The 25,248-nt window shown below is 33.9% G+C and overlaps 1 protein-coding gene across 1 annotated transcript in view; it reads right to left on the bottom strand.

The window, feature by feature from the left end:
• The window catches only part of LOC127730478 (parathyroid hormone/parathyroid hormone-related peptide receptor-like), a 58,734-nt gene extending 40,530 nt beyond the window's left edge, over positions 1-18,204 (bottom strand). The window contains exon 1 of the mRNA XM_052238907.1: positions 18,169-18,204. The gene's annotated coding sequence lies outside the window, so the exon portion shown is untranslated. The remainder of the gene's footprint in view (positions 1-18,168) is intronic.
• Between the last annotated feature and the right edge of the window lie 7,044 nt (positions 18,205-25,248).

Genomic DNA, 25,248 nt, shown 5'->3' with positions numbered 1-25,248 from the left:
TCAATACGCCAATGGCACTTTTCTATGTTTACCTTCAGGAATGCTCAAGAACAAACTTTAAAAGCCAATGATGTTTGAATACTTGAGGAGCTATATTGGTAAAGACAAAAAAAGTATTAACAAAAATACCGAAATCTTAACTGTCGTGTTCCTGACCAAATCAACCTAAGTTCAACTTTTCCTTAACGTTGGAACATCAGTTTCTTGATAATTTCTAAATTTATCAACAGAGAATTTAAGAATGGTATTTTATGATAAATCTCGATTTTAGAAAAAAATAAATGCGCTGAAAAAATTGTGTCAAGTGATAGATTCAAACTCCATAATTATGCTTGTGTTGCTGGAATGTGGTGACATAATAATAATGAAAAGTGAACATATATTTTATGATGGTATGATCCTAAACCCCTTACGGGAGGGATTGTACTTGATTTTCATATGAGGAAGACATAATCTTTCAATCAGTTTAAAAGAGGAACGAAAGATACCAGAGGGACAGTCAAACTCATAGATCGAAAACAAACCGACAACGCCATGGCCAAAAATAAAAAGACAAACAGACAAACAATAGCACAGATGACACAACAAAGAAAACCAAAGACTAAGCAACACGAACCCCACCAAAAACTGGGGGTGATCTCAGGTGCTCTGGAAGGGTAAGCAGATCCTGCTCCACATGTGGCACCCGTCGTGTTGCTTATGTTATTACAAATCCGGTAAATAGTCTAATTCGGTAAGTCACATTCATGAAAAGGGAGGGTATTGTAGTTACGACATAAGGAACATATCCGATATCATCTGTGAAACGGTTATTCCATAACGGTCAACCAACTCGTGATGGCGTCCGTAAAATTTACGAAGGGATGACTTCAACTTCACCATTTGGAACTCTTGGTTTAATAGCTGCCTTGTGAGCAGCAATCCTCTATCAAGGAAATCATGATAGGAAACACAAGCCAGGGAATATCGTATCAATTGGGAGTTATATACTCCGTATGCAGTCGCTGCTGGAATGTTGCTACATAGAAATGGAAAGTTCACAATTGGGAAGCTGAAATCATCTCTTTTGTCGTTTTGTTTTCAACCGACCCTCATTGTCAATTTCTAGATGTAAGTCAAGATATGAGGCAGACTTAACTGTATCTGTAGTATCCTTTATCTCTAGTTCGATGGGATAGATTCGTTCAACATAGTCACCAAATTTTGTATTATTTAGTGAGAGAACATCATCTATATAGCGGAACGTAGAGTTAAAGGATATTGCTAACTTCTTATCTTTCTTCCTAAGAAGTTTCTGTATGAAGTCAGCCTCATAATAATAAAGAAACAAGTCGGCAAGAAGAGGGGCACAATTAGTTCCCATTGGAATTCCGACAGTCTGTTGAAAAACACGTCCTCCAAACGTAATAAATATGTTGTCAATCAAGAAATCAAGCATCTTGATAATGTCAGTTTCAGAGAATTTTTTGTTTGAATCAGAGTGATTCTTTACAAAGTAGGATTTATCCCTCCCCAAGACAAGATACTTGTATCTACGTTCGCCATTCTTTTAAATGAAACAAAGTAATACCAACTTTTTCAATTTGTCTTTTAGTATGGAATGGGGAATACTTGTGTAAAGTGAAGAAAAGTCAAATGTTTTAATACAATTGCAAGATGAGAGAGTCTTAGATTGTATGTACTCTAAAAGATCTTTGGAATTTTTTAGTATCCACATCTGATTCACGCCACCTCTAGAATAGGCAGTTTCACAATAACTTTGGAGCCCGGCTTTGATTGCTGATAAAATAGATGTTAATAATTTAGAAAGAGGTTTCGTGGAGCACTTGGAAGACCCAACAATATACCGTTGTTTGTAAGGACACTTATGTAGTTTAGGTTTCCAATACAGTGATGGAAGATCCAGTTCTTCATCTTTGGTTGAAATTCCAAAGGAACATAGAACAGACCTATGATTATCCAGGATTTCCTCTTTGGTAAGTGTCGTGAGGGTATATGAGGAGTTTCCAAGTGAATTGTCAATACCTAATTCATTTATCAAGCAGTCTATGTAATAATATTTACACACAAAAACGATGTTGTTTGGGGCTTTAACAACATATTTGTCATGGAGGTAGGACAAGTGTTTTGCAACATTTGGGTCTTTAAAAATTGACGTAGCGTGGGTATTGATATGCCCATTTAGTTTCTTAATTTGGATTTGTATCAACGACCTCACAGCCTTAATCCATTCGGAAAGAGTATCTACGTCTTCTTTCTCGCGTTTAGCCCATTGCCTGGCATAATCCTCGACTGAATCCATCAGTATTTTGAAGTTGTATTTCCAATTGATGGATTAAGGCTCACGATATTTCGGACCTTTGGATAACAAATTTCGCAGGGAAGTGTTATTAACAATGTTGAGGTCTCCGGTAATAACGTGGACAGCCAGATTATATGTGAATTGGGAACTAGCACAGGTGCAATCAGGAGGTTTAGACTTGAAGTCGTCAATGTTGAGATCCTGCAAAACGTGTTTGTAATTGAAAATTTTAGTTGCAATTGGTTTGGTATAGGTATAAGAAATTATTGGTACAGGCTGATCTTTAAAATAAGGCGGTATTTTCGACTGAACTAATTTATGATGAAGGATATTGCCTTAGTTGACGCCATCGAGACCTTTGTTGGCAAAGGAAAGTTTAAGAAAAGATCTTTTCTCTTTTTCATCTTTTCCAATGCGAACTGGTTTGAAAAATCTGTGACTTGCAATATCCGAAATGATAGCTGTAAGTATGTATTGGTTTGAATGAGGGTTTGTAACAGTGGTTTCCAAACACAAATTAAACAGAGAATGAAGTTTTGAAAGGGGTAATGAATACAGTTTCGTGCGAATGTGATGAATGCCTAACGGCTTTTGCATAAATGGCAGCAAGTCATTAATAGAGACATCATGCAAAGTAGGTGATGTATATTGACGATGACCATGACTGCGTCTACGTCGAGGAGTAGAGTTGAAAATATTCATTACATTCACCGAGCTACAGAAAGGACTAGATAGAATACCTATACCATCAATTTTGTCATTGCAACCATATGGTGTCGCAGTTCCCAATTGTCGAATCCAGTAGTCCTCTTTTTGTCTACGGAGAGGCGTTGCAAGTTGAGGATTGTTAGTCTTGTGGTATATTTTTTCGATTATACGAACTGTCATAGAAACGATGGAATGATCAGGCTGATTAAAATGCTGGTACAGAATGGCGTTTGCATTGAGGTTGATATTTGATCTATGGCCGCACATACGTTTGTTTAGCCTTCCTTTCGTTTCACCGACGTAAACCAATCCACAAAGGTTACACTCTAATCCGTAGACGACATTTATAGATTTACAATTCAGATCATCGTAACTTCTAGTAAAGAAAGACTTTTTAGTTAAATTGCTAGTGAATTGAGCGTCTGTTATTAAAATTTCACAAGTTTTGCAGCCATTAGTTCCACATTTCGAAATGAGACAGTGTTGTTCAGAGTCATCAAAATCCAAAATGTCTTTAAGGAGAACTGAACATGGCTGTGTATGTGTACTATTGCTATTGTCACTAGTATGATGATCTGAATGAGTCATGTTTGTGATATTTGTCATGTCTGGTGATGAGGGGACACCTGCCTTATCAGACGACACCGTGTCAATGGTGACGTCTGTTTCGGACGTTTGTTAATTGAGGTCTGGAGCTGGCATGTCAGTAACTGCTAGTTGTCCTTTGTTCATTTATTTATCATTGTCATTTTGCTTAATTTCTTTTGTTACCTATTCTGACATCGGACTCGGACTTATTTTGAACTGAGTTTACTTCGCGTATTGCTATGTGTTTCTTTATTCTACATTGGCTGTCCCAAGTCAGGAGCCTCTGGCCTTTGTTAGTCTTGTATGTTTGTTTTTTAGTTTTAGTTCATTTATATGTTTTGGAGTTTAGTGTGACGTCCATTTTCACTGAACTAGTACACAATTTTATTTAGGGGCCAGCTGAGAACCACCTCCAGGTGCGGGATTTTCTCGCTGCGTTGAAGACCCATTGGTGGCCTTCGGCTGTTGTCTGCTCTTTGGTAGGGTTGTTGTCTCTTTGACAAATTCCCCATTTCCATTCTCAATTTTATTCATTGTACACAACTGTTAGACAACGCATCGATAGTAGATATTTCATTATGCAGCTATGAGAGGACAAAACAGTCTTTATCTTATTTTAAGACATAATGAAAAAGATATGTTTGATTGCAAATGATATATTACCATTTAAAAATAACGAATAAACCAAACAAACGTGATCGTTGTTTTTTTTCTAATTTTGATTTTCTACTTGAATGTCCGTGTACGAATGTTTTTGTATACATACTCAGGAAATGTTATTAGAATGAGATGTGTATAAGTATGAGTAACTTATCACTGCTTGATTTTATGATACATGTAATCGTACACTTATTATATTAACATTAATTTTCAGGTTAGATCTTCCCACCCATAACTGTAAAACGTTCGAAGTTAATACTTAAACTTCATCATCAATATTTCATGGTAAGCAGTTTCATTTCAAGTATTAACTCATATAAGAAACATAAGCTCTGCAAACAACTATCTGATAAATCGATTGGTCAACAGGGATATAAACGTATATTATGAAATTGCGCTACTATAAGACGCATTCGACGATATGTGTAGTAAGTTCTAATGTATAACACATGTTTTACTGTTTCATGACTAGTGAAGACCACATAGAATTATCTAGACAAGGACTTTGTCGAATAATGCACTATAATACATACTTCCGAAATAGCCCGTCACAAGCCGTTGGTAGGCTTGGACGCAGGAAAACTGCTCAAGCATTAGATCAAGAATTTGGCAGTCACGTGACAGATTTTGGGAAAATAGGAACTTCTATTTCATCGACCGTTATATACCATGCCTCACTAAAGAGGAAGCAGTCAAACTCATGTATGACACTCATCAAGCATTAGCCATATATGTAAACCCAAATCGCCTGTAATTGTTTGGAAGTATGTCAGCATTTCTCGCCATTCATTTGGTTTCAAATCTTAAAGACATACACTTCGAGACAGACAGTTAACCACAACAACTTAATCTTGAATAAATGTTGGATGCCAACCAACGCCTATTCATATTCCTAATTTCCTATTTCAATTGTCGTTAGTAGAAAATCCGATCACTCGATGAGAAATTTTGTCAACAGTTAACCGGTGCCACATGTGGAGCAGGATCTGCTTACCCTTCCGGAGCACCTGAGAGCACCCCCAGTTTTTGGTGGGGTTCGTGTTGCCTAGTCTTTGGTTTTTTATGTTGTATCATCTGTACTATATTATTTGTCTGTTTGTCTTTTTATTTTTGACCATGGCGTTGTCAGTTTGTTTTCGATCTATAGGTTTGACTGTCCCTCTGGTATCTTTCGTCCCTCTTTTTTAACAACATTCATGATCCACTTAGATTTATTACTCCGGTGATTTTACACGGAAGGCTCCCCCTCAGAAAATTATAATACAATGATGATTTTTTTAAAATTCTTATTATAAAGTGTTTTATTAAATTTCCTCCGATATATTCCTCCAATAATAAAAAAACACATAAAGTATTGTAGTCTGGACGAAAAATATCTGAACATGCATGTCCAATTTTAGATTTCTCCATTGATTCGTGTGATTTTGAAAATGTATGTCATATGAACGAATATTTCAATATTATGTGCAAAAATCCAACTTACCGATTATTTAATATATTCCTACACACTATAAGTTTTGCTATTCTCTGATCTGTCTTCAATTGTAGACTAAATAATTAAGCGAAAGATGTTTATACAAAGTAACATGTATTCAGAATATCGGATAAATCATCGATAAGAGATTAAACAGGGATTGTCAACAACAGGAATTGACTTACACCACATTTTAGCATATTTGCTATCCTGGATTATGATTGTAAGACTCTCTTAACGAAAAGAATAGTTGTGATCTTACACAAGAAATATTACAAAAGTTATTTCAACAGTATCCACAGATAAATGATTTTGTACACCATTGGTTATATCAAAACGTTTGTATAATTTCTGATCTTCCTTTAAAAATAATTTGTTAATGATATAGAAAATGCTAAATATTCTGAAAATCAGGCATTTTCTTTATGCCACAAAAATAATAAAAAGTAGATAGACACACAAAATAAACTAAAAATCTTTTTTCGTAGTTTCTTAATTCGAACAATTCCTGTGTCATAATACATACAAATTACAAATGAACAACCCAAATAGGTGTTTGTATACTGTGTGGTAGGAGCAGGAGTTTAGTATTTTATGCAATAAATGATAAAACCCACAAATAAATCTATAGGTAGAAAGCATTTATATATCATGAAGAAACTTACATGCCAATTAGTTAACCACCTACTTTTTAGTGGGGTTTATTTCTACTCCACTTATTGCACCCGTTGTGTCTCTCATAAGTAAACATTTTGTGATGAATCATGAAAGATAGACGAGATTGTGACAACAGTGACTAAATTTGAATTTTGAACCATATTAAAATAGCGTCCATAAAACTTGAAAAAGACTATATAAATGTTTTCATTAGAAACCCTTTGTTAAGCAAGTTAATTTCAACATCAGATAAAAAATTACACTTGATAAATCTAATACGTCCAAAGCGAGATTCAAGAACAAAACTTTGACAGCCAATGATGTTTGAATACCCGAGGAGCTTTATAGATAAAGTAAATTGAAAAAATGGCCAAATAAGTATTAACAAAAATACCGAACTCCAGGGTAAATTAAAAAGAAAACGGAAGTCCATAAAACCTGACAAAATCAAATACTGGACTCTAGCAACCAACGTCACGAATAGAAAACAACTGGCATATTCCTGACTAAATCCAACTTAGGTCAACTTTTCCTTAGGGTTGAAACCTAAGGCTTTTTTTGACAATTTCCAAATCTATAATTTCCAAATCTATCATCGTATGGTTTGAAGAAAGGTATGTTATGAATTTCGATTTTTTTATGAAAAAATTGTGTCAAGTGAGAGATTCAAAATCCCATATGATTGTGTTACTAGAATTGGCTACATAATAAGAATGGAAAGTAAACATTCTTTGTTCATCTTCGAAAGTAGAGATTTTCACTATGAAGCTTTAATAAGACAAAATAGTCTTTATAAAATTTTAAAACAAAATGAAAAAGATATGTTTGGTAGCGGATGATATGTTATAATTTAAAAATAAGGAATAAACAAATCAAACGTGATCGTTGCTTTTTCTAATCTTGATAAGTCTGATATTTCCGATACAATTCTTCCAGTTTTTTCTCTACTTGAATGTACGTGAACGAATGTTTTTATATAAAGAATCAGAAAATGTTATTAGAATGACATGTTTACGGGTATACGTAACCTATCACAGCTGGATTTTATGATACATGTAATCGCTCACTTAAATAACATTTTTTTCTGCTTAGATATTCCCACTCATAAACGTAAAACTTTCGAAGAACTTAAACCTCACCATTCATAATTCTTGGAAAGCAACTTCATTTCAATTAGTAACTCATATATGAAAACATAAGCTCCACAAGGAACGCATTCAATGATACATGTTGTAAGTTCTGATGTATAACATATCATCATGCTTACTGTTTCGTGATTAAAGAAGACAAGAGAAATTGCTCGTCACCAGCCGTTGGCAGGCATGGACGGAGGAAAACTGCTGATCAAGTATTTGATGAAGCATTTAGCAGTCATGCGACATTTGGTGAAAAAGGAACTTCTTTTTCATTAAACCAGGTTCAACCACCCATTTTTTTTTAAATGTCTTGTACCAATTCACGAATATGGCAGTTGTTATGTATGTTGGCGTTTGTTTTTGTTGCACTTCAGTGTCCCTGTTGTTCATTTGTTTTCATCTTATAGTTGATGTGTTTCCCTCGGTTTTAGTTTGTAATCCGGATTTGTTTTCTTTCAATCGATTTATGACTTTTGAACACCGGTATACTACTGTTGCCTTTATTTATCAAGCACCGTTGTACATCATGACAAATACAGGGGGGCCAGTCAAACTCACGGAGGACACTTAAAAAGCATTAGCTATTTATGCAAATCTACGGTTCCTCAAAATTGCCTCTAAATGTTTGGAAGCATGTCAGCATTTCTCGCCATTTGGCTTCAAACATTAAGGACATATACTTTAAAGCAGGCAGTAAAACACAACAACATAGTCTTGAATAGGTCTTGGGTGTCAACGCCGACAATTTCCTTTTTCATTTGTCGTCAGAAGAAAAACCGATCACTCGAAGAGGAGTTTTTTCAACGGTTAAACATTTACGATCCACTTAGATTTATTGCTCTGATGGTTATACACGTAAAGCTCCAAATCAGAAAATTAGTGTCAGACACTGTCAATTTGGATCAACCTTTATCTGATGAGACAGCAACTTAATGAAAATCTTAAAGAGATACTTTAATAGCTATTGAAACTATTCTCATTCCATTTGCGTTATCTCAGCGAGACTATCACCAAAGAGTAACATGTCTTCTCTGGTGCGTCCAAAAAAGTCATAACAGCTGTGGTATATTTCTGCACTGTTAGCATAAGTCTTGATTTCGTTTTTGGAAAAGCGTTAGTCACACCATTTCCACGATAAGTTATGTGTTGCCGTATTTACCGTTGAGCTCGCACATTGCATCGTGGATATTCATCAGTTACTATCAATCAATAAAGTGGTCTTAGGTTAAATAACGTCATAGTAGCGAGCGGTTACTAGGACCGAAACAACTTTTTATCTTTAAATCAGACAGAAAACTACGAGAACGTACATCAACATGTTGATCCAGATGATGACAGAGAACTTCCAACGTTTAGTTGTGACACAGTTTGCCTTATTGCGCGTACTGATAGATTCCAGCGATTCTCCAAACAAACAGTACTCATGCAAGCGATTTGCTTTTTATTACGTTTCTCTCGCTTTTAAGTGGACTTCTGTAGAAAGTTTTTCGTTTTTTCCGACCTCCGAAAGATTCATTCCAATGTTCGTACAATCAGAAGTTTACGGAGTAGATGTCGACGGTATAGGACGACAGGATCAATTACGAAGTAAAACAAAATTGATAAGCTCATCCAATTTAGAACGCACGAGGGCTACTACGAATAGGTTGCCGTATCGTTAAATCATTGATCGTACCAGGGCGTCATCTTATAACAACATTACCATAACAAGATAGAGCGATTAAATTCCGAATGAATCTTGATTGTTAGGGGGAACATCTTTTATTCGTTGATGTTTGACATGTCGCAAACTCAGAAGAAAACCCGGTTACCAAATCATGTCTCGTTTACCAAAGCACAGTCCTGAACTGATCACATACACACATCAATCACAAACGTAAACTTTCGAAGAGATTACTTAAACCTTACCGTGAATAATCAAGAAACTCATATCTGTCTAGATAAATAGCAACGTCACAAGAAATACTGTGAAACACTGTTGAAGAAACTGCTTCTTTGACACAGTTTATGGCTAACCACAGCGTGAGTTGTTTTAATAACACTGTATTCAATACTTTCAAAAGGTGTTTCTCCGGACTGTGTTATTATCTTGCAATTTGTTATAACTTATACAGTTTTGTAATTTGAGTTACGAAATTAAAGTCATGGGTCTACCGTAACTCTCAAATGAAAAGAAATGCTGGTATGTCACTACGACAGATCGTCAGGCGGATTGGGCATCATCAAACAACCACTAGTCGTCTTGTACGAAAACATCAATTCACGAATGACAAACAAATGGCTGGGAGAACCGAAAAACAAATCTGCCTAAGAAGATACTACTTTAGGAAGACTGGTAAGACAAAATCCTTTCTTAAACAGTACTTTGTTGAAAAGTCAGTGGTTACCCCGCCGTGCACTGTCGAGAAGAACCCTACGAAATCGTCTGAAAGAAAGTGGATATCATTCATGTCGTTCCAGAAGACCAATGAAGAGACCAACTAACAGACACATGGTCACCCGTTTAGAATGGTGCCATGCCCGTCGTCGCTGGAACTTGGTGTCATGAAGAAAAGTACACTGGTCTGACTAGAACCGCTTTCTGTTGCATGTAACAGATGGACGAGTTCGAGTATGGCGACAACCTGATACTACATATGCAGAAAAGAACATACAGAAGACAGTTCTTTCTGATGGAGGATCGGTAATGGTATGAGGTTGCGTGTCATATTACTTCACAAAGCCATAATGCCTCATTTCGAAAACCATCCTCTTCAGACCAGATCAATATTAATGGATGACAACGCCAGACCTCATCGTGCCCGTGCAGTGATCGACTACTTACATTTGGAAACCATTTAGACTATTCCATGGCCTGTCATGGGGCCAGATATGAACCCCATTGAATATATCTGGGACATTATTGGTCGTCTTGTACGTAAGAGTCTCGCTGAATTAACAAAACTTGCTTTAGGAATGGTACAGATTTCAACAACGCCAAATTTAACGTTTGATCCAAGGAATGAGAAGACGGATAGCATCGGTGAATCGTGCGAACGGTGGTTACTTTCGGTTTTGTATAATATTATGTTTATTGTAACCGCTGACACATATTGTCACTTTCCAAACAAAATTAATTGTGTTTTTGAACTTTTCTTCCTAGATGTGTCCAAATAAAGGCAACAGTAGTATACCGCTGTTCGAAACTCATAAATCGATAGAGATAAAAACAAATCCGGGTTACAAACTAAAACTGAGGGAAACGCATCAAATATAAGAGGAGAACAACGACACAACAAAAACACAACATTAAAATGTAACACACACAGAAACGAACTATAATATAACAATGGCCATTTTCCTGACTTGGTACAGGACATTTTAAGAAAAAAATGGTGGGTTGAACCTGGTTGTGTGGTATGCCAAACCTCCCGCTTTTATGGCAACGTCAAACACAACACCAAAACGACAACATCACATGACAGGACCACAATACAAATAAATGGGAGAACATATAGGACAAAGAAACACACGAATAATAGCTAATAAAAGGTACTAGGCTTAAAATTCAATATTCCAGACGTGCGTCTCGTTCACACAAGACCAACCAGTGACGCTCAGATGAAAAAAGTTTGAAAGCCAAAACAAGTACAAAGCTGAAGAGCACCGAGGACCAAAACTTCCAAAAAGTTGCGTCTAACACGGCCAGGGTTTTCTGCCTGGGACAAGAACATCCTTATTATTTAGAATAATTTATAATTTTGCAAACAGTAAATTTTATAAAATGACTATATAATAGATATACATGATAAAACCGAAGTGGGGACTAACTACAGAATAAAAACGGATACATTACATAAAACAACTTAATCCAACACATAAAAATACACAGCCGAGTTAGCCAAAGCTTGTTTGTTCACACAAATTTTTAGACGAAATTACTATCAGCTTCCTTCTATTAAAAATTTAAAATAAGACTAATCTCGGAATTAAGTATAGCAATGAAGCTATTCCTTCTCATTTGTAGGCATTTCGATTGTACAATCAAAATCAAATAATAAGCTTTCAAGGTGACCGACAGCAATGGTTTACAACGCTTTAATGTTGTCATTCAAATAACCAGTGTTGCTGAAATTCAATTTTAGAAGCTTTTTATTTTTTCTCCTTGGCACATGTTAAAATGTTCGTGTCACATTATCTTTATATCACTGGACAACGATTCCACTTCATCGCCTTAACTCGATTATTAAGTTCCTATTGGTGTCCATGTCAATATGGTGTACCTTTATTCACAAAATTTGTTTTGAAATTGTCAACATGTGTGATATCTAATATAAAAAAGTATAATGATCAATTGCTTTGAACAAGATTATCGATTGGTTCAATTGTTAATACATTAGAACAAGTCAGACACTAAAAACAATTTCTTTGAAAGGTATATTACTGTTTTCTATAGGGAAGCAAGTATATGATTTGATTGAAAATTCAGCTATAAAAACACATATGTTTGGAAATTTCTTATTTAGACTTTGTTTGGAAATCTCTTTCTAAGACTTTTTTTAGTTTTGCAATCTTCGTTGACCCCCCTTCGTTTAGTAGTTTAGAAAATCCTTTGCACAAGTATTCCTCATCCTAAATTGACTTATGAGTTTGAATGTCCCTCTGGTATCTTTCGCCTCTCTTTGATAGATATACTATTATTTAAAGAAAAAAAAAACTTTGTTTCATAACAACGTGGATACAAATATCATATTGTATAAGAGGAACTAATAATAATTCGTAAAATACCACGCTGATTCTAACAAAGAGTATTTTGCAACTGTTTTTAATGACAATATATTTGTTATGTATTTCCCATAGATGTGTTTTACAGCTAGTCGAGATTGTGCTTCGCATTTTGCCGACTTGTATAACTCTCTGTTGATATGCTATTCTAAGGCTTTTTATCTGTTTGTAACTTCAAGTTCCAAGATAAAGACGATATAAATAAGAAGATGTGGTATGAATGCCAATGAGCAAACTATCCATCCAAGTCACAATGTGTAAAAAGTAAACAATTATAGGTCAAAGTACGGCCTTCAATACGGCGCCTTGGCTCACACCGAACAGAAAGCTATAAAGGGCCCCAAAAAGACCAGTGTGAAATAATTCAAACAGGAAAACCAACGGTCTAATCTTTATAAAAAACGAGAAAAGAGAAACATTTATGAACCACACCATCAAACAACAACCACTGAACAACAGGCTCCTGACTTAGGACAGATGCATAAAAATGCATCGGGTTTAAACGTTTTAACAGGCGCCAACCTTCACCTTAACCTGAAACAGTGGTATAACATTACAACATAAAAAGACACAGATGTCTTCTTAATATAAATTAAGTTTGGTGACTTAATTGATGGCATATCTCCCATTGAATTTGAATTAAAGTCAATCTGATTAAAAGATATAACTTTAAACGCACTATTTCAACTTTTCTATTTTAGGAATCAAGACCAGCTCTATGCGGATATAAATAAAAGGTGGAAAGGGAACTACGTGAATAAGACAGCAACCAATCTTTATTTGTAAGGAAACATAAATTATTCAATGATTAACAAGTGTCTGTGCATATGTTAAACTCTAATTCATTCACTGTATGAAATAAATCTTATAGGAAAACAAAACAGAAGCTATTTAAAAGACCTACCATCGACGTCAAATAAAAGTAAGATATGACATAAATCACCACTGACATGAATATGTTGTGTGTTTAAACTAGATTTTTGAATTTCAACTACCTCATTTATAACCTTGATCAGTAGACAAAAGTTACAAACTAAGAACATACATAGATTTGGGCCAATCTGATGTGTTTTGCCATTTCTAACTAAATTAATGTTTACAGTTTGTTCTTAAGTTTTGCTGTTACACCACTGTTGGGAAGGGTTGGGCGCTCTCAAACATGTTTAACACTGCCTTATTCTATATGTGCCTTCCAAAAGTCAGGAGCCTGCAATTCAGTGGTTGTCTATCAGTTGCTGTCTGACATACTTGTGTTTTGGTTTTTGTTTTGTCATAAATCAGGCCGAATGTGTCATATTTTGTCATGTCTGGGGCTTTTATAGTTGACTATACGGTATGCGTTTTGCTGATTGTTGAAGGCCATACGGCGACCTATAATTGCTGAAATCCACGTCATCTTGACTCTGGTGAATAGTTGTATCATTGGCAATTATATCACATTTCCTTATTTTATAATAAAAAAACAGAACATGAAAGCACTAAATTCTAGAAAACACGATACACATTATAATATAAACACGAGTACAAAAACAACAAAATTAATAATAAAAATATTATACCGTATCAAAGAATGGTCAATAACTTTCAGTAAGCAACAACCATCTACCAATAACTTCATGGTAGGAAACGCTAGCCTTAAATGTCGTATCAAAATAAAATGTCCAGAAAGTCCATTATATTTTGTTTCTTTTTTGTTTTTCTGTATTGAAATTCTGCTCAGTTTGTTCTGGGTATTGCATACAATTGGGTCTTTCTAAATCTGTTTAAAATGTTAATCCTATGTCCAGTATAAAATATTGTAAGGCAGTAGAGCAAACAATATTAGAGTTTATAATGACATTATTTCATATCTGCAGGTCAACGGCTTTTCTCTTTCTTTCAGTAACTACTAGCATTCTTTGATACACATTTAATTTGTCATATTCACAATCCGTCCACATTTCTCGTTTATGACATCACCGAATGTATTCTTATCACCACATTTTTACTTTCGCAACTAGACAAGTGCTGCTATAAAAATAAGAAGATGTGGTATAATTGCCAATGAGAATACACTCCAACGGAGACCAAATGACATAGAAGTGAACAACAATAGGTCATTGTACGGCCTTCAACAATGAGAAAAACCCAAACCGCATAGTCAGCTATAAAAGGCCCCTAAATGACCTATGTAAAACACCTCAAGTTCAGAAAGTGTTTTTACCCTTTTCGAGTTTTTTTCGGGCGGGGTTGAGGGAGCTTCATGTAAATCAATCTTTCGATTTCTACAAAGGGTTTTGTGGGCTTTTGGATTGTCTTTTCGTCTTTCAATATTTGAACAAAGTGTGTAAGCATTTTGCGTATTGAATTAAAACCCCATATCCCGTCATTCAAAACATACTAAAAAGGTAAACTGAAACTTAGTATTGCTGCTATATAAAACAGATTGTTATCCATATCTACCCTCCATTATGAAAAACACGGAAAATATCAAATAGAAAATATTTTTATAAAATGATATGAGCAAAACAGCCCTAATACGGATAAATCAGCATGTCCAATACTGGTGACGTTGCCCTGTCGATATAAATCAAGAGTTTATATTGCTTTCGGACAGGGCCAATACGGAAAAAAGCCGTATTGGCCCATGGGCTAATACGGGAAGTTCACTTCCGCTTTCAATTTTCTTACGCCTTTGGACGTATCGTTATGCATAAAATACATTTGTATCATATTTTTTAACTTAATATCATAAAAAAGTTTAAATGATGTTCTGTGTTTTGTAACGTCTTGAAACGGAAATATTTCCCAGTCTCTTCGAGTACGACTTTCGATTATTATCACTGTTTCATTTCCGTTGATCAAGAATAGTTAAACTGTCTGATTTATTCTTCCCAGCTACTTTATATTTGCTAGATTAAATGAATTGTCTAGCATAAGATTAAGTACTTGGACGAGAAATTAGAAATTACATCTGACAATGTTGACAAAAAATCCATCGTGAATGCGAAAAGACAAGTTCAGATATGAATTTCTGTATCTTCTTCACGGTAAGTTTCTTAATTTAATCGAAGAATTAAAATCATTTAATAAAAATGTTATGAACTGGCTGTTTCTGTATTTGCCCTGTTATAGATTCTCAATCAGCTGTATTGGCCCTCGACTCTTCGAGTCTCTGGTACAATACAGCTAACCTCGAATATATAACAGGGCCAATACAGAAAAAGCCAGTTAATAACACTATAGTATTGAAGACTTCCGATGTAGAACGTCTAAATAAAGAAGAACGAATTCTGTAACATCCGCTATAGTAAGGAAAGTGATTCTGGAATCTTCATTCTATAAGACATACCATAAATTATAACTTGTGAAATTAACTGTATCACCAGAACAGTATTCGTCTTCAACCAACGATTAACAATAACAATATCAGGACATTTTGTTTTCTTTATAAAGAAAGGAATATAAAGGAACTTTATTTGCACCAATTACTTGCCTGCTAAAACATGACTTGAACCGTACTGAATATTAAAAACGTCTGTGCCGTGTCACTTTCGGACGTTTACTTTTGTCCATAATATTCTCTCTATGAGTATTGATATAACAAGTCATTACACGCTTATATTCAGACTTATTTCCAAAAGAAGTTGCAAACGATATTTTGAGAAGATGTTTGTTTAAAATACTATGGAAAAAAAATTTAGTTGAAGAGATTTGAACACCAATGCAGGTTCCAGTTGCGTTTTGCATCCAAATGAAGAATATAATAGTTCAAATTACATTAAACGACAGTTCAGACTGGTCTTAACAAATTTCAATTTCAATCTTTAAGTTAATGAAATGCTTACAAACACATAACGGAATTGCACAGAAAGTGCGATACAAAATTTATATTTCCTTGATTGCAAATTTAAAGATAGAAAGTATAATAATGGACAAAGTCATATAGATAAGTAAGGTGATGTATGTTTGATCATTAAGAAAATGTTTACTTTTGCTTTTGACAAAAAATCATATTTTAAAGTCAAAGATCACACATGATGATCTAATCACAGCTCAGGGCGTCAAATACATATGTACTTTAACTAGGTAAACATTGACCATTCACAGCTACTGATTTTTACATACCTGTATTGTATTGTGCTGTTTGATGTTATGATTATAGTCAAGTAGATATTAGTACATGTCAATAAAAATTTTAAAATTTTTATGTCAACTTACAATCTTTGGTATTCACACGTATAGAAAAAAATTCAATTGAAAAGCCATAAACAAAAAGTCTATGACACATCTAAAACTGACAAACCTTTTTTATATGACAAAGACTTTAAAAGCATAACAATTTAATTCTCTACAGAAAAGCAAATCACTTCTGATGACGTGAAGGTTTCCCCTTCTTCAAATTGAAAGAAATTAATGTCTTTCTGACAAAAATATTTTGAATTCCTTTCTTTCTTTACCTAAAGTTGTTTCGTAGGATTTTGTTTTTGTTAGGGTTCTTTTGATAATTTAGTCTTGGAGAACATATCATCTTTATTACTTGAAATATGGCTTCACACAATCGTTCAGTAACACGGCTGCTAGCGGATTATCAGTCCCGAATATACAACTCCGAGTCCAGTAAATCAGTATAACTATATTACACATGATGCTTGTCAATTTATAAAATGAAGATCTTATATTAAAACTACTTACTTGTGAAAAGCTGGGCAACGCGTTGTTGTTGGTTTACGTATCGTAGAGTAACGCAAAGCACTCAATTCACAAACCCTACACAACAGGTAACACTTTGTTCGCGTACACACGCGCAGCACTTCATTCACATACTCTTTATAACATGTAACACTTCGTTCACGTACACACTCAGTGGGGTAACGGATAGCACTTCATTCACAAATCCTATACATCACGTAATACTTTGTTCGCGTAATCACTCAGTAGGGCACCGCATTACCAGATTTGAACTTTCGAGGAAGTTGATCGCGGTGTTCATTCAGAATAAACGCCGCACTTTGAAATAGTGACATTGTTGGAAAATTAAAAGCTACCATATCTAGCTTTAATCTAAAACAAGTTGTTTAGAAAAGATGTCATATAACCCTTCAGTTCGAAAATGAGAATCATTATAGTTTTTGATTTCAGTTATTTATAGTAATAGTATTTTTGTTCACATATGTGAATTTGTTAGAAATGAATATGTTTATGTGATACAAACATCCTTTTGGCAAAATGAAACTGCACATAAATACTATTATGTACTTGAACTATCATGTTTAATGCGATCGTCCTTCCTATTATTTTACTCTTATCTTAACTGTACTAACAAAAAGCAATTTTAGATATTTGATTTTTAAATTGATTTACAATATTCACATGGTATTGCTGTCTTCATTACTGTAAATATCATGGTTGTTTTGTTTTGTATGTTTGTTGTATCATTGATAGATACACGTGTAACCGATTACTGTTATTACTAATCACGTGTGAAAAAGGGTTTTCTTCACATATACGAAAATGTTGTTTCGGTTTCTGTGAAAGGTAGTGGCAAAAACATGTATTAAAAAATGTATCTAGGGTACAACTAGATTTCGTTCATAGAATTGAAGTTAAAATACATAATAATAGCAAAGATAAAAATAAAAAAACCAGACTAACTTCTAACCTATTAACAATACAAAAAAACGAAATTTTCTTGCAGAGTGTAAATTTAAAAAAGGAGATTTTTAGCAGCGGGATTGTCAAACATAATTTTTGCAAAACTTTTATGCGAAAGTAGTCTAGACAATCCTGTGGCAAATTTTCGTTTTTTAAATGATTTGAATTTTTATAAAACAAACATAGTGAGAGAGCTCCGTAATTGAAAAAAAAATAAATGCGCATTATAACAAAAAAGCTCATACCTTACTGTCATTTCTTGATAGTATCCTGTTAGAATATTCACTGACTTTGTCAATATTTTATTTGTTAATAATAAGTTCTACTTCAAGTGGATTTTATTGTGCGCATACAAAATATGTATTTGATTGAACTATGACACCAAACCATTATTGACTTATACAGAAAGTTTTGAACAAAACATTTGTGTAAGTATTAAAACTTTTATATAAACAGTTACCTTACAAGAACGAGATGATAAGTTTGGTCTTTGTTTGTTATGTTTGCCTTTTTAATTGTCCTTTTTTAATTGGAACAGTTCATTGATCTTATTGAAACAACGTATTGAAGAATTTTACACTTACAAGAATTGAGATGAAAAAAGATATTGAAAATTCAATCACCACAGACTTTTGATAAATATATATCTACGTTTAAATAAAAGTATGGACTATTGTATTGGCAGTGTTTTAAAACATCAATAGATCGCGTGACGTAACAACCTGAGTTGCACATTGATGTGTTCCAAGTACTTTGACGATCAACAATAATCCAAGTCAGAACCTCAAAGTATTTTGTTTTGTAATATAAGTATAAAAGTTATTTTTCGAAATAATAAAATTGAACAATTTAAAGCAAATGTTACTTTTAGAATAAAAAGTAAAACAATGAGGACAGTGTGCAATGATCAATAATCATACATATAACAGCTGTACCTAGTAAATTGTCTTCTATTTTTAGTACTACTCACACAATAAAACGTAGACCAGCAAGTCCATTTTTTTGTCATATTGCGACTTTTTTCTATTTTCATGCTCTGTTGCTTAGCGGAAAAAGGGGAAAGGGGGGGGGGGACAAAAATGACACGTGGATTGGCCGCCTCTTTTCGTCCGTCCGTTCCTCATCTTTGGTATATCGAATACAATATATAAAACCATTGATATTAACAATAGGTCGATCAATTTTTAAAAACACTGCTGTCCAAATTTCACAAAAGAGTTTTACACCAAGGGGCGGATTGGGCATTTTTGAAAGTGGGAGGCGTAATTCCCTAAAATAGATGAACAAATTTTAGGAGAATTTTATGCTAAACAATAATATGTTTTCCAATCAAAGAGGGTGTTCTCTATCCCCCTCCTAAATCCGGCATTGACCCCTTGGAAATTAGAATTTGAAATTACTTCAGCTCTATCGTCCTTCCAGTCTTTGCATCTTTTGATAAATAATATAGGATTGGTTTATATTAACTAATATCTCGATTAAGTTTGATAACGAGGTACCGATCAAAAACATTTATGGGGTGATTTCAGGTGCTGCGGAAGGGTAAGTAGATCCTGCTTCACATGTGGCACCCGTCTTGTTGCTCATGCAAGTTGGTGATAACTCTTATTGTTTGATGTTACATTCGAAGATATTATAATGTACATATGACGTTTTAAAATATGCCTTCTGTTTATCGTAGGTTTAGTGCTAGTTGATGTAAATTGTTTAAAAAAACTTAATTTATAAAATAAGCTTGGTTTGTTCGATAAACCGCTTCATACTATCCGAGGAGAGGGGGATTGAAGACCAGTATGAGTAGTTCATGGTCCAACGGTGACATGTGTCGTGTAAATCTTGTGTTTAACATTGGTGAATGACCCGTCTGAAAGTATGAATGAATAGTTTGTGTGGACAAAGGAAAGGTAATGTTACCGATATATTCAGCTAGATATTGAAAAATGAAATACCACAAAGTATTAAACTGAAAAATTAAGCAGCAGCAGCAGCACTATTCCCTTTGTAAAAAAATCTCAAATCTTCGCTCAAGAAGGGTAAGCAGTTTATACTCTACCAATGGCATCCGTATGGTTGCTCATAACAAGAAAACATATCAATTTTTAGTAATGTCATCAACTGGTAGAAGAGAACGGGAATGTGACTACATAAAATTAAGCATGCGTGTAGTCATCTGTAGAAACAGATATACCGTAACAGTCACACAAACATTGAAGTATATATAGAATGTTGACTTCACATTAATATGATGTCAGAGTATTCATTGTACCGACATACACTAATTGTGGTCTGTTTCTGAAGCGTGTGGCATTGCGTACACTTATATGAGCGCTATTACTATAAACCACTTGTAGCTGTCAGCTGTCTAATGCAGGCGTACATCATACTGGATTTTAACGTAATATGATAATAATTTTAGTCTTACCATACGAAGATAGTTTAGAATAACTGATACATAGTAACAACGTAAGGACATTTGTTCGTAAAAAAAACTTAAAAGCTAACAAGAAATTGATCTGCGTCACAAAATTGTTTATAAACGTTCAGACATTTCAACACCCAAGAAACACATTTTCCGTTTGTGTTAAAATATTTAGAAACTATCACTTGTTTAAATTGTATAAATCATTAAACCTGACGGTGACAAGACGTCGTTTGTTTATATGTTAAAAATACAAAAAGTACATCTTTTCAAGAAAAAAAATACGTTGTAGCGCTATGCTGCCGCAATACTATTTAAGGGATTTTGAATTTTTAAAAGAATAAATTTAGAATCTGTTGACTTCTAATTGACCTTTGAAATTATTCAGTAACATTTTGGGAGAGAGGAAAATAAGTTTCTTACCCCTTACTATGAGATTGGAAAGCTCGAATCCTTGCTGATTTCTATGTCGAAGCCAAAAATATGTTGAAAATGACTGTACCTTTTTAAAAGCATCCGTAAGATATTATTTTTAATTAAGGTAAAAAACAACCATGACTATTTATTTTAAACGACACCAGCAAGTTTTAAACAACCTGCAGTAGTTTTGTTTTAAAACTCATGTATCTGTTCAACGAAAGAATAATTATAATATATTCATGCTAATTTTCTATATATATGTAAATCCTTCTGTTATAAAATATTGCCACTGAGGAATTATAGATAAAATGAGTTCATCTAATTTGTTTCAGTGTAATTTCAGTGTTACATCCCAGTCCTGCATCTAAATGCTTTCTTTGATATAATTAATTTTATGTTTTGTGAATCATTTAATCTGGGTTAAGTTTAATGTTAAAATAATAATATAATACATAAGCCTTGTGTCTTTAACTACAAAAGCGACACACGTGGTGCTTTATCGTTCCGTCGTTTTGTTGTTGTCTGGATTGGGAAGCAATGACTGAAGCCAATACAAACCAGTTTGTCTTTGAATTACATGCATTTAACGTGTCAACAATTGCGTATTTGTTACTGTCTCGATGGGAAGTTTGTCGAATGGAACCTGCTGATTTTCATGTATTCAAGTCGTCCAACTTCGTTTAATTCAGATTGCAGCAAACGCTTGTTCAAAATTTAATTGATAACAACGTTTCATTTTTAATAGCCCCAAATTTAAAGGACCATAGAACATATTTTTCTTTTAAATTAGAATATTCTGATCTCTCTTGAAACTTTGAAGCCCAATGAATAGTCTTGACGAGTTCTTTCACATCAAGGACACTATAAAAGAAACATGCAATATTCCCACAAAACTTTTACATCTGAGTTTGTGATTTATAATACGTTTTATAACATTTTTGCATTAACGAACAATACTTGTGTTTTGATTTTATTGATTCTGGTTCCTACAAGTATTACCCTGAAAGCTTCTATTGTGAATAAAAGAATAGTAATTCCAACACCAATACAATCAAACAAATAACTTTGTTTAAACATCAGATATTAGCAAACCTCTTTGTGTTCTAAAGTGGCTAAAATTGATATTTATAGACAAAATTATTTTATATCGGATATAACTTATTTGTGACAGACTACAAAATAGCCATAAAAATATCTTCATAGATGTTTTACGTCTACACAGAAACACTAAGACTATATCAATAAAACTTATTGTTCGTGTTGGTAGATTTTTAATAGAATTACGTATATATACGAATGCCAAAAAAAGATTGGAAAATGTAAACAAGTAAAGCTTAGGAAGAGGCAAATGACCGCCTTGGTCTTGCTGTCAGATATGACTTCCAGTGAAACAAACATATGATACCGATTTTAAGACACATTACATCCGATGCCAAATACAGAAAGCGTCAATCCCAAAAAGTGCTCCCAAAATTGCTAAAACGTCAAAGGTCTAAATTTACAAACTTACTTTTAGTACACTTGCATTATTTACAATTTGAAAATGAACTCTCAAAATGTATCATTTCAGTCACCGAATGAGACTTATTACCAAATTTGTGCATACCATGAGAAACTTGACGGGTATCACTAGTGGATCAAAATCTGCTTACCTTCCTGGGGCACTTATTTTAAAATCACCCCTAGTTTTCGTTGGGGTTTGTGTTGCTTCGACTCTAGTTTTCGTTGGGTTTGTGTTGCTTAGACTCTAGCTTTCGTTGGGGTTTGTGTTGCTTAGACTCTAGTTTTCGTTGGGGTTTGTGTTGCTTAGACTCTAGCTTTCGTTGGGGTTTGTGTTGCTTAGACTCTAGTTTTCGTTGGGGTTTGTGTTGCTTAGACTCTAGTTTTCGTTGGGGTTTGTGTTGCTTAGACTCTAGTTTTCGTTGGGGTGTGTGTTGCTTAGACTCTAGTTTTCGTTGGGGTTTGTGTTGCTTAGACTCTAGTTTTCGTTGGGGTTTGTGTTGCTTAGACTCTAGTTTTCGTTGGGGTTTTTGTTGCTTAGACTCTAGTTTTCTATACAGTATTTTTGGACTTGTTTGTCTTTTCGTCGTCTTTTTTTTAAATGTCAGCTTTTCTTAGACCTATGAGTTTTGAATGTCCTCTTTGTATCTACGTCTCTTTTCTTCGACCTATGAGTTTTGATAGACCTATGAGTTTTGAATGTCCTCTTTGTATCTACGTCTCTTTTCTTCGACCTATGAGTTTTGATAGACCTATGAGTTTTGAATGTCCTCTTTGTATCTACGTCTCTTTTCTTAGACCTATGAGTTTTGAATGTCCTCTTTGTATCTACGTCTCTTTTCTAAATCTACAGTGTAACTGTCCATTCCGAATCCTTATTGTCATACTTTAATAGTGCCCTGTTTTACAGTTCGTTTTTGTTAAACTGGTAATTGTCTTTTAACGAAGGAAGAAAAAGTACATGAGACTTTAACCAGTTATCCGAGAATAGCTAAAGCTATAACTGGTAGACTATATGTAGTGAGTATCTTACATGTATGTATTCTGTACATTGTAATTACATTGTGAAAGACATATCAGTATTGTTTTTATAGTTAGAGTCGGCAAATTTTCAGAGACAAACAAAATTTAATGATATGAACTAAGCATTAAGCATGCTTTTACAATCGTCTATAACATGAATGTTTATTTGTTATATACAGAAGTACAACATGTTAATAACATCAAGATATAAAAATAAAAGCTTTTTAACTAAATTATAACAGATATATAAAACGGAAGACGCGTCACAAAATTTACACTCTTTTGTTAATTTCAAAAGTGGCATGAATGCGGCATTGATTTCAGTTTGGCATAATGAAAGGATGATAAATGGATAATTTTCCGAATCTGTTTAAATGTTTTACTATCCGCTCATCGACAATCAATTGCTGTGCAGCGTTTTTACAAATATTTGTTATTTGATTACATTTTTTTAAAATCAATTCGAAGTAAAAGTTGATACCATAAAGTGTAACTTCATCTTCAAATGAAATAGAATTACCAACTAAAGTAAATACACCTTTTTCATTAAAAGTTTTTTATAACCGAAATGACCTGACTTTCGAGTTCTCTTGAGATTTTCCTGCATGTTGTTTATATATACATATATATGTAACGTAAGTTAGCGAATGTCCAGTTAGTTCCTAAATTGAAAACACCATGTTAAGCAAATATTTATCAATATAAATATGAAAGTTGTGTAAACATTGTAAAGTCATTTATAATTAATTCGACTACTTTATGTCCGTTGTGGTCAAATATTGTTTGATTTTCTCAAGAGGTATACCATATGTCATACATTGTACCAAGCAAAAATAAATCAATTCACATTACTGTCCACCCTCAATGAATATGTAACATAGAAATAGGCCGTTTCAATATTGAATAGCAAATACGACATAGGTTTAATCATAAGAATTAAGAATACCTCATGGTAAAGAATTACAATTGCGATTAAAACAGAAGAAAATCTTCTTGATTCACCATTATTAACGTGCATAAATGATCAAGAGTTATATTCATAGTTAAAGACTACTGACATTACTGTCGCAAACGTATATTTAAAAGTCTGAATTCGGAAATATTACTGAAGTCCGATATTGCCATAATATTATTCTTATATCGTGCTCAGTTATCCTGTTTATAGCATGTTCCAATTTATGTATTGAGAGTACTTAATCATGAATAATTTGAACCGCCACATATAATGTACCAACGCCTTATTGAATTAGTTTAATTACATTTTGGGCAAAGAGTAGTTGTTTGAAAATTCTTCATTCAATTATAATACGAAAATGATCAAAAAAGAGGCAACTAGATGGATTTTTTTTTTAAATCATCAAGATTTTTTTTTAGAGCGAACGAATCCAAAGAATATATTATTAAACTGCAGTGTTGTATGATAACGTAGTCCATCTGAATTTGTTTATGAAGTAATGTAGCTTGCGACACTGATTTAGTTTTATTTCACGAATGCAAAATAAATCTTGTTGGCTCCAATTTTTAGCAATTCACTGTTCTTAAAACATCGCGTAATCAAAACCTGTCAGAAAAGACAAAATAGGTTCTGTTAATTGGTTGATGTCTGCTTAACGTCCAGTGACAAAATCATACGCATGTTCAGGACGATAACTTATATATGTGATATAAAGATACCATTATTCGCAAACAATCAGAGTAGGAGTTCTCAACGTGCTACCCAAAAAATACAACAGTCTGCTGGAAAACATGCAAACACTGGGAAATGCAATATTCTAATATCCCAATTTTAGGCATTCACCAAAATTCCATGGTTTCATTGTTTCAGTCGCCCTCATGGAATACCGTGTATGATTATAGCATGAGTTACAGTGGTGAAATCTGTCACTCTAATTAGTTTTAGACGATATGTAGACAAACTATAGTTTTCGTTTTCCATGTTCTTCAAACGGATGTGACTTAAATA

The sequence above is a fragment of the Mytilus californianus genome, unplaced genomic scaffold (assembly GCF_021869535.1).
Source record: "Mytilus californianus isolate M0D057914Y unplaced genomic scaffold, xbMytCali1.0.p SCAF_2, whole genome shotgun sequence".
NCBI lineage: Eukaryota > Metazoa > Mollusca > Bivalvia > Mytilida > Mytilidae > Mytilus > Mytilus californianus.
This window is presented reverse-complemented; position numbering and strand designations above follow the sequence as displayed.